This window comes from Poecilia reticulata, chromosome 6 (assembly GCF_904066995.2).
Source record: "Poecilia reticulata chromosome 6, P_reticulata-male-v2, whole genome shotgun sequence".
In the NCBI taxonomy this organism is placed as follows: domain Eukaryota; kingdom Metazoa; phylum Chordata; class Actinopteri; order Cyprinodontiformes; family Poeciliidae; genus Poecilia; species Poecilia reticulata.
The window spans coordinates 9,921,249-9,930,622 of record NC_088835.1 but is presented as its reverse complement, the minus strand read 5'-3'; the positions used below and the strand labels follow the sequence as shown (position 1 = coordinate 9,930,622).

At 39.6% G+C, this 9,374-nt stretch overlaps 1 long non-coding RNA gene across 1 annotated transcript; it reads right to left on the bottom strand.

Annotated features, from left to right (window-relative positions):
* Positions 1–1,083: 1,083 nt before the first annotated feature.
* On the bottom strand, positions 1,084–8,943 carry LOC103478756 (uncharacterized). The gene is made up of 4 exons (XR_014087830.1): positions 8,642–8,943; positions 5,655–5,772; positions 3,710–3,769; positions 1,084–3,630 (listed from the first exon to the last, which is right to left on the bottom strand). It is a non-coding gene; the product is annotated as an uncharacterized LOC103478756 (long non-coding RNA).
* Between the last annotated feature and the right edge of the window lie 431 nt (positions 8,944–9,374).

Sequence of the window (9,374 nt, the reverse complement as noted above, 5' to 3'; positions counted from 1 at the left end):
GCTGCTAACCTTTTAATTTCATTGCCTTTTGTTAAGTTTTGGTTTTATAGCTTAATATACCCCCAACGTTAATTTATCTTCTGTGGCTCGTCATTAATCACCACATTACGCAGTGATGCATCTATCACTTGGACAGCGGTCCTCGGTAGGGGACAGAGCCTCAGAGCTCGCCAACATGGCAACATCATTAAAGCGATGAGCTGAGGGTGAAAAAGTCAGCAGACAGACAGCGACACGCCGCATGAGAACTCAACACCTCGCTTCATACCAGACACCTGCTACCGTCTGCCTCCAACAAAGTCCCCCCGCCCGAACCCCAACCCAACCAATGAAGCTTTCTCCATCACCTCAACAAAGTCCCATGGAGAGTTTCCTAACAAGCTCTGACTTTTACCAACTCTGCCAGAGACACAAAAAAAAAAAAAACAACAGGTTCAGGTGGCGCGGCTGTTTTCTTCCTGCTGCCGTCTTTACCACCACGCTGATCCATCTGAGTCCTTTTACTTTCCGCTCGCCCAGTTATGAGCGCTCTTCCTATTCCTGCTTATGAAACAAATTGCTCCCATCCATCACCATTTAAAAACCATTGTCTGGATTTCCACATCCTGTTGTTATTGCAGAGCCACAGATACATCCTTCCAACATTTATCTATTAAAACTCCATTAGACCTTGGCTCCGTAATATCCTGCCTACTTCAGTAACACTGGCACCACATTAAGATCCATCTGATGCGGCACATGGCCTCACCCTGAACCGGACTCATTATACACAGATAAACTACTGTACTTCTTCCACCTGGAAAGTATCTGGAGATGTGTGTTATGTGGTTCAAGTTATGATCCTCAATCAGCGGCATTGTGGACTTTTGATGTTCAAAATAGAGAGATGTGGAGTAATTGGTAAAGTCACCACAGTGGTGGAGTCACATAATGACGCCAAATAGATGTGATGAGTTTATACAACAAGCAATTCGTTTTAACAATTCATCGTTTTAAAAACATATAGGCACCGTTGAAAATAGTAAGGCAGTCTAGAATGTGATGTTTAAACCGAATTAGATGGATTTAATAAAATCCCACTCCTTTTTAAACTGGGATTGATGGATTGTATTTTGCATATATGTTATGTAACCAAAGAGGAAATTTATCAGATTGTTCTGATGATGTCATGTAGTACTTGATTATTGTTTATTGCTCATATATATGAATAAATAATTCCATTTGTTCATTTTTGTAGATTTTTGTTCTGAAGCAATATTCTTTTTCTATGAAGTTACAAATCCCAAAGTGTTTTATAAAGTCGAAGGAAGCTAATCAACGCCTTTCAACATTTTATTCAAATAAAAATGTGGCGTTTAGTAACATTATTCACATATCACAAAATTAACAAATAAATCAAGTTGATTAAATCTATAGTTGTTGCAACTAACCAAGACATATTGGGTTTTTCTGTTATCCGGCAGTAAGAAGTTGCAAATTACCATCTAATAGTGCATGTTACAGGTCCTGAGTAGGAGTGAGGTTACTCTGAAACGTCTCTAAGATGCATTAATATATTCACATGGGGTAAGAAATCACAATGTTACATAAAGCAACTGCTTTTGGCTAAATTTGGTTTCCCCAGTAGGCAGCTGTATCTGCATCTGAACACATACAGCAACCTTATTTTAGATAAACTGTCATTTAGCTTTAATATTAATTTAAGTTACACATGGATTCATTTAAAATGTTAGATTTTTTATTTTTTTTAATGAAACATACTTGGTCAACTGTAATCTCAGCCTGGTATGAACACATTCTCATTAACATTTTCAAATGTCATAAATTCAATTTAATGTTTCACTTCTAAATACTTTTTTTTTTTGGTAAGGACTTTTATTAAAAAGATATATTGCTTTTAACATAGTATTACATCACTGCGTTACACACACAATCCTAGTTTAAAAAAAAAAAGAAAGTATTTGCACTGTGACATTTTCCCAGATTTCTGCTCATTCTTCATGAGTCAAGACCACGAGGGGCGCCGCTGGTTACGTAACGCCTTGTTTATGTTTACTGACCAGATGTCACACAGCACTGCCTGTCACAAGACGAGCAGGAATCACACAGCAGATCTTATGAAGAGTCAGTTTTCCTTTACTTATCGACTTTAAAACTGGAGCAGAATATCCATGTGGAGTCGAGGATAAAGTGCTGAAGACAAAGGGAATTACATATAATCCCCCATTTTTATGCCTCTGGTTGTCTGCCGTTGTGTGGATGGAATAAAGTTGATTTCAAAATCTATTTCAACGGTTTAGGCCACTGCAGAGAGAAACACAGATGATGATGATGATGATTATAACGATGATGATAATGATGAGGATGATTGCAGCAGCGGCTCTTATGTTGCATCACCACCTTTTAGTACTGGAGTCTAAAAGTCTCCTACCTTACAGTTCATTCAGTGGCCCAGTGCTGCTTCATGATGGTTTAGCCTAAAACCCACCCAAGTGACAGTCCATGTCTTTGAGTGAGGACTGTATGTGCAGACTATTACATTTCTGAAGAAATTTAAACGGGGCCTGAAAAAGCTGGTTGGAACCCAGCGGAACATCAACGCTAAGCTAACATTTACTAAACAGCATGTGGATAATCACAAGCATGTTGACTAACATGGACTTCTCTATTCAGTATGTTAAGATTAGCCAAAATGCTAATCTTAGCACAAATGCTATCAGTGGTATTTCAATTCAAAGAGGCTGGAGAACGTACCATCTAGCGAAGTTTTCTCTGCCAAAGCGATATTATGTAATCGTTGAAATTACAGCAAAGGCTGTGATGTCAATCTCCTCAGAAATAATAACTTCCTGGTCCTGGGCAGCTTTTTTTCTTGGAACAGTGGGGAATCTGTTCTATCGGAGGCTTCCCCATCAGGGGTCATTTTCAATTCTTCAAACAACGCACCGCATTGTAACGTCTTCTTTTGTCAAATCAACATCGTTGGTTTCAAATTCAGCTTTTTGTCCCTCAAAGAAAACTTCCCCATCCAGGTTAGGTTTTTCTTTGGGAAGACTGGGGAAAAAAATAAAAATGTTCTCTTTGGGCTATGGCTTCACAGATGTTCTCATCCAGGGTACTTTTCAATTCCAAGATACGGGAAACCTTACTTGTACGTGCAGCTTGTGCTGTGTTCCTTATCCAATTGATAGCTGTGATTTCACCGTCTACTTTCTTTTCAGCTCGAGTACCGTCTTGCGATGTTTTCTTTGTGAAAGCGGTTTTCTTTTCCTCACGCCAAACTTCCCGGTCTGGGTTAGTGTTTTCTTCAGGCACATTGGAAGAATCGTCCCAACAGACTCTGCTCTGATCCTGAGAGCTAGCTTCCAGAAATCCTTTTCAGAAAGGAACCTGTCAAAGAGTTTTCTCATTCCTGTAGTGACTGAAAATCCAAGACCAAAACTGTTAAAAAGAGACATGGTGACTAGATGTTAATCTTAACAACACTAAAAATACTTGCGTGATGCAACGTTGAGATTAAACAAACTGTTTGGAGCTCTCTGTGGGCAAGGTCTTGCTTCTGATCGTTGCTGTGGAAATGATAGATCAGTTCTGCTCGACTCAAAGCAGACACTCTTCTGCGCACGTCGCCTTCACAACACAGGAAAGAAAACATTATTCTATTTTAAAGTATTTACAATAAAGTTAATAAAAATAATTTACAACTCACCGTCAACGCTGATCACCTCCTGTTCGCTCGGCACAACTCTCGCACCCAGCTTTGCTGCATCTGCAGTTACCAGAGGTTTTATATTTAGCACAGCATCTCTGTACCTCACACTGCCTCCCATTGAACCCGCTTTATTTTTAATTTCTGAATGCTTAAGTTTATGATGGATGCAGTTACACCTTCATTTTCCCTCTAGTCCAGTGGAGCCCAAAGTCGGTCTTTGTGGGCCGGCATCCTGCGTGTTTTAGTTCTCTCCCTGATGGTAGTAGCAATCTTTTCAGCTTGTCAATGTTCCTCTTAGGCCTTCTAACGAGCCATCATTGGATCCAGGTGCGTCCCGGCCCTCGACGACCCACTTTGGACACCCCTGCTCTAGTCTATCAGACTTTTATATTAATTCGGATCAAATCGCATCTCGTATCGATTCAATACAGGATACAACATTTAACAGCCAAATACGGGACAATTCCGTATTTTACGGGACAATTCCGTATTTTACGGGACGAGTGGTAACTCTCATCCTGTTGGTACTATCAGCATGCTATGCTTGTGATAGCTAACATTAGGCTGGTACCTAAAATAAGCATTTTACCTCATTTTTGATTCGGCTACATTTATCATACTGAATAGATTAAGTTAATGTAGATCAACATGGTTGTGATAATGACACCTGCTACTGACAGCATTTAAGCTACCCTTAGCATTTTGGCTAATTTTAGCTTGTACACTTTGGACTTACTTTTACTTTCTATGAGTAAGTCCATGATAACATTAATAGTATTGATTCTCCACATGCTATTGACTGCATTTTAGTTCACCTTAGCATTGTTGCTAATTTTCACTACCAATGCTAGGTTCCAACTGACACACACACACACTGGCAGGCCCGTTTTAAACTTCTTCAGAAATTTTCTAGTTATGGTTTTAGCATAATAACTCATAATGTTTTCATTAAATAAGTTGTAACTCAGATTTTTTTTTAACATGTCTAAAACCTATGTAAAACAGCCACAAGTGTTCAGTATCTGTTTATGTGAACTATTCTCTTCTGCAAGGCACCTTTTTGTCTTTATTTTTCTTTTTTTTCTGTCTGTCTGACTATCTAGAGCTTTTAGGTCTATTTTAACATAAATCTGTAAACACTTTTCTGAAACCTCAGGTGTCTTGTATTTAATGAATCAACGCAGCAGTTAATTGCTGTTCAAACACACCTCATCTTACGCCTCCAGCTCCCAAATGCCTCCTGAGAGCAGCAACAGATAGAAAGGTATGATATTCTTTAAGAATTTTATACAGCGATGCTTAGCGCGCAGTCAGACTGGCACTAATAGGATTTAAATCATATTCATTAGGTAGCATTACCCATTTGATCTCCAGACCTAGATCAAGTTGAGAATATGTGGCAGATTTTGGAGATTTAAAGTCATACACACAGTCTCCATCCAATCTGTCTGAGCTTGAGCTACGCTGGAAAGTTAAAAGTCAGCAGAGACAAAAGAACTTGCAGCGGTTCTTGAAGAAGCGTTTCTACAAAGTATCCGCTGCTCTGTGATGGCCCATCAAATAAAACACCAACAACATAACGTTACAAAATGAGAAAAAGCACATAAAGTTGTCTTTCACAACTCAGTGTAAGCCAACAGAAATAGTTGAATTGACTGAACAGAAGAAAAGAGGATTAGAATAAGAGATTTTGTCATTCTTCAGGACAAAACGGCATGAAATGACATGCAGAGAGAGAAAAAAAGGTAGTGCGACTTCACACCAAGGACTCTCTCTACTTTTTGCACCAACTGCTTTCAAGTCTGGATTTTGTTACACACTCAGTTGTCCGCAGCTTCCTTCGTCCCTTTATATATCGGCCCGTCTCTAATCCCAGTCATTGTGTCCTCAAATTGAAAAATTGCAATCGCATACGAATGTAGAAGATTTGTGCACTTGTTACCAAAAGCAGACGACGAGACCGGCAGCAGCGGCTGTGGAAGGTTTTTTTTTTTGTTTGGCGTGCCTTGTGAAGATGTCGGTGCAGAAAGTCACAGCGTTGGAGCAGCAGAGCATTCCCCCTGTTAAAAGAGCAAAGCAGAGCAACGAGTGATTTTTCTCAAGAGAACAACATGTTTTCACTCTTCTCCCAGGGGGCAAGAGTTTAATAATAACAGTCAGTTTTTCTCTTTTTTTTTTTTTTTGTTGATCCTCTTCTGTTGGCTCAGCTCCTCTTTTTGTCCACGGAGAAATGCATCTGTTTGCTGCGACATGAGACACAGATATTATTACTCATGTTGCCCGTCAACATTTTTGGATGGGCTCCAGCTACCATGTATCCAGAGGTTTATTTTTGTTTGCCTTCCTACAAATTGCTTTAATATCGGTTTCAAACGTTGAGAAATCCGGTGAACCTCGCAGTAGTTAGAGTTCAGCATTTATCTGAAAATGATCATTACTCCTCCCGATGGATTAGAAGCTGTTGTCAGGTTGCATTTGTGACCTTTTTGCTGATTTTCATGCAGAGGCTGAAAGACATTAATCTTCTCTGACTTTCACACTATGGCGTGTCACATAATTCCCCCAAATAGCACATCAAACATCATTTTTGTAGCACTGTAACCCTCAACCACGGCACGTCAAATACCTGGGAACTTGTCCTTATGTATTAGTGTCATACAAAACGTTTGGATAGGAAGCAAAACTGCACATTAATTAGGCAGCCAAGCGCTGCGAAGGCCTACCGTAACCGTACTGTTTCTTTTTTTCATGAAGCCACCAAAAAGCAAATGAATTAGCTTTTTGGAGGCTTTATCATAGTCAAAAACTCACCAAATTTGGCAGACCTGTCAAGTCTGCGTGAAAAGACTTGACAGGTATTTTAAGGTAGTCACAAAATTGCAACAGAAACGGCTCAACAGCGCCACCTAGCAACTTTCAAAATACCATTTGCATTGACCTTACTTCATTGTAGACATTAAATTTGGCACACTTGTAGAGCTCCCCAAGACACCCAGAAAATTCAATTAATGTCAGTGCAAGACAAACAGGAAGTCGGCCATTTTGGATTGAAGTTCCGATTTTGACCCCATTTTGGCCGTTTACAGCCTTCGCATTTGATCGAACTCCTCCTAGGGATTTCAATCGATTGTCTTCAAACTTGGTCAGTTGGTTCATAAGGCATGGCCGATTAAAAGTTATCAAAACGGGGACTTTCGTGCATGCTGAAAGGGCGTTACTAGGGGTCAAAGTTTGCATACTCGCCATGAAACACGAAACTGTTATAACTCCTACACAAAAAACTCACAGAGGAAACAAACGTTTAGTGATTGATAATCATCGGGTGCCCACCTGAGACGGCTTTCAAAGCTTTTCCAAAAAGAAGAAGTCGATTATTTGGCTATCAAGAAACATGTAAGTTTATTTTTAAGGACTAAATTATTTGCTTATGGAAATTTTTGAAAGGCAAATAAGACTTGTATCTTTAATCTATTTATTTAATTAGGTGCCTGTTACAATTGAGGCCATTCGACAAATCAAGGACGCAGGAGATGTGCAACCTCCAGGGTCATATCTCAGTTTTTCCAAAGAGTGAAATGCCTCAGCATACAGACAGAAGAGGAGAGGAGAAGCCACCGGGGTGATGCTTCTTTTGATTTTGGACTAGTTTTCAAACTCAGGTGTTTAATACTCAGTGTTTCCAGTTACAAACTTAGAACATATTATAGAATTAGACAACTAACTTTAGTTAGGTGCCTGTTACAATTGAAGCCATTCGACAAATCAAGGAGGCAGGAGATGTGCAACCTCCAGGGTCATATCTCTTAAAAATACATCTTTTCACAAGGTAATGGAGCCATACTTGGACCATCTGATTGAGCATCTTGAGAGAAGATTACCAGAGATGAACATCTTTGCTGCATTCAACATACTCAGCCCACAATCAGTGGAGAAGGAAGATGACTTTCAAGAGACTGCTTGTCAAAAAGTTTCCCACTTTGGATGAAGGGGCAGTACTCCAAGAATGGACAAGTTTCAAAGTCCATCTTGGCCAAGGCATTTTAAGGTAAACAGCAGAAGCAAAGTGTCTAAGAACTTTCTATAAAACATTAATATTTTTATTATTCACTTTTTTTCTAAAAATAATTATTCCAAAAACATTTGTTTATTTTAGGACAGGTCACAGCTGGAGGTGGTGCAGGAAGTGGCCTCTGACTTTGATGAACTGAAGCTCCTCTACCCAAACCTGTCACTACTCTCTGCCGTTGCATTGACAGTTCCAGTCTCAAGTGTGAACTGTGAAAGAGACTTTTCAGCTATGAACACTAGAAACTACAAGTTTCTTTAGCTATGCATTTTATGTCAGTTCTGGTTTATATTAAATAAATAAAGATGGACCTCAGAAACAGGCTTCAGGGCAAAAGCCTCAGCGTGTTTGCGAATCAGAATAAATGGACTTAGCGTGACTGACATGGACTTCGATAAGGCTCTGGAAGAATTCTTTACAAAACCCAGAAGGATGATGTGCAGCTATCCAACATGCTTCCTGTGCCACTGTAAAGATCAAAGCTCGATACAGTAGAGCATCTCTCATTTTTTTGAGTTTTCTTTTGTTATTCATTGGCTTTGATGCAAGACGTGTTGGTGCTTTGTTTGTACTTAATTTGTGCTGATTTCATTTGTTTATAAGTATAGATGTTAAAGTAGGATTCAACATAAGTGCAAACAATTTGTATTTATTTTAATTGTATTTTTAGCTAACAATTTCAAAAGTGTTCCTTTTTGTAAGACAGTAGTTGAGCAAATATTTGTATGGCAAAACATACCCAAGAACGCCACAAAACAGCGTTAGCAACAGAACATCTAATGCTTAATAGCAACACTTTGCTGTTAACTCAGGATAAATTAAAATGCGTTATATTCGTACTTTCACGTACAAAACATGCTTACCATATTCGGTTTTATAAAGCCACCCAGAACTTCGGCTCTGTTAACCATTTTTCGTTAAACCCGCTAGTTCGATGTTTGCTGTTGTGGCTCTCGGAAGACCGCCTCGAAGAGGCGCCAGTTCCCTCCAGGGGTAGCTGTAGGTTGCTAATCTCAGTTAGCTGCGGCCCGGTTAACGTTCACGTCGGTGCCGGTGCCGGTGCGCTCCCCTTGGTCAGCAAGTAAAAGAGTAGATTCTTCGTCTGCGCCACTGTTCCAGAAAAAAAATAAAAATAAAAAAGAATCCAACGTTTTTTGACTTTTTCTCCGTGACATGTTGCAGTCGTTGTTACCGTGTGAAGAGGTAGAGAAAGTGGTTTGGGGGTAACGGTGAAAAAAAAGTTTTCTTCCTTTAACCACTAGATGTCGCCATTGCGCGTAAACGGATTTTTACCATGAATACTCATAAACATTCATTGTCACTTTTACTATGTATAAAAATGACGTAATTTACAACAAGCAAGCAGTGTTTAGCCTGGCGGCGGGGGCAGTAAAGCATGGCGGGCCGCCAGGCCTATAAAACACTCTAGAGGAAACCCTTGAAAAGTTTAATCTTTGCGTTAGTGATGGTAATCATAGACTAATTACTTAAAATAGCACAACTCACTACTGACCCGGGCAGAAACAAGTCGGCAGCCATTTAATGCTTCTTTTGATCCTAAATAATTGACCCAACCTAAAACAAAATGACTGTATA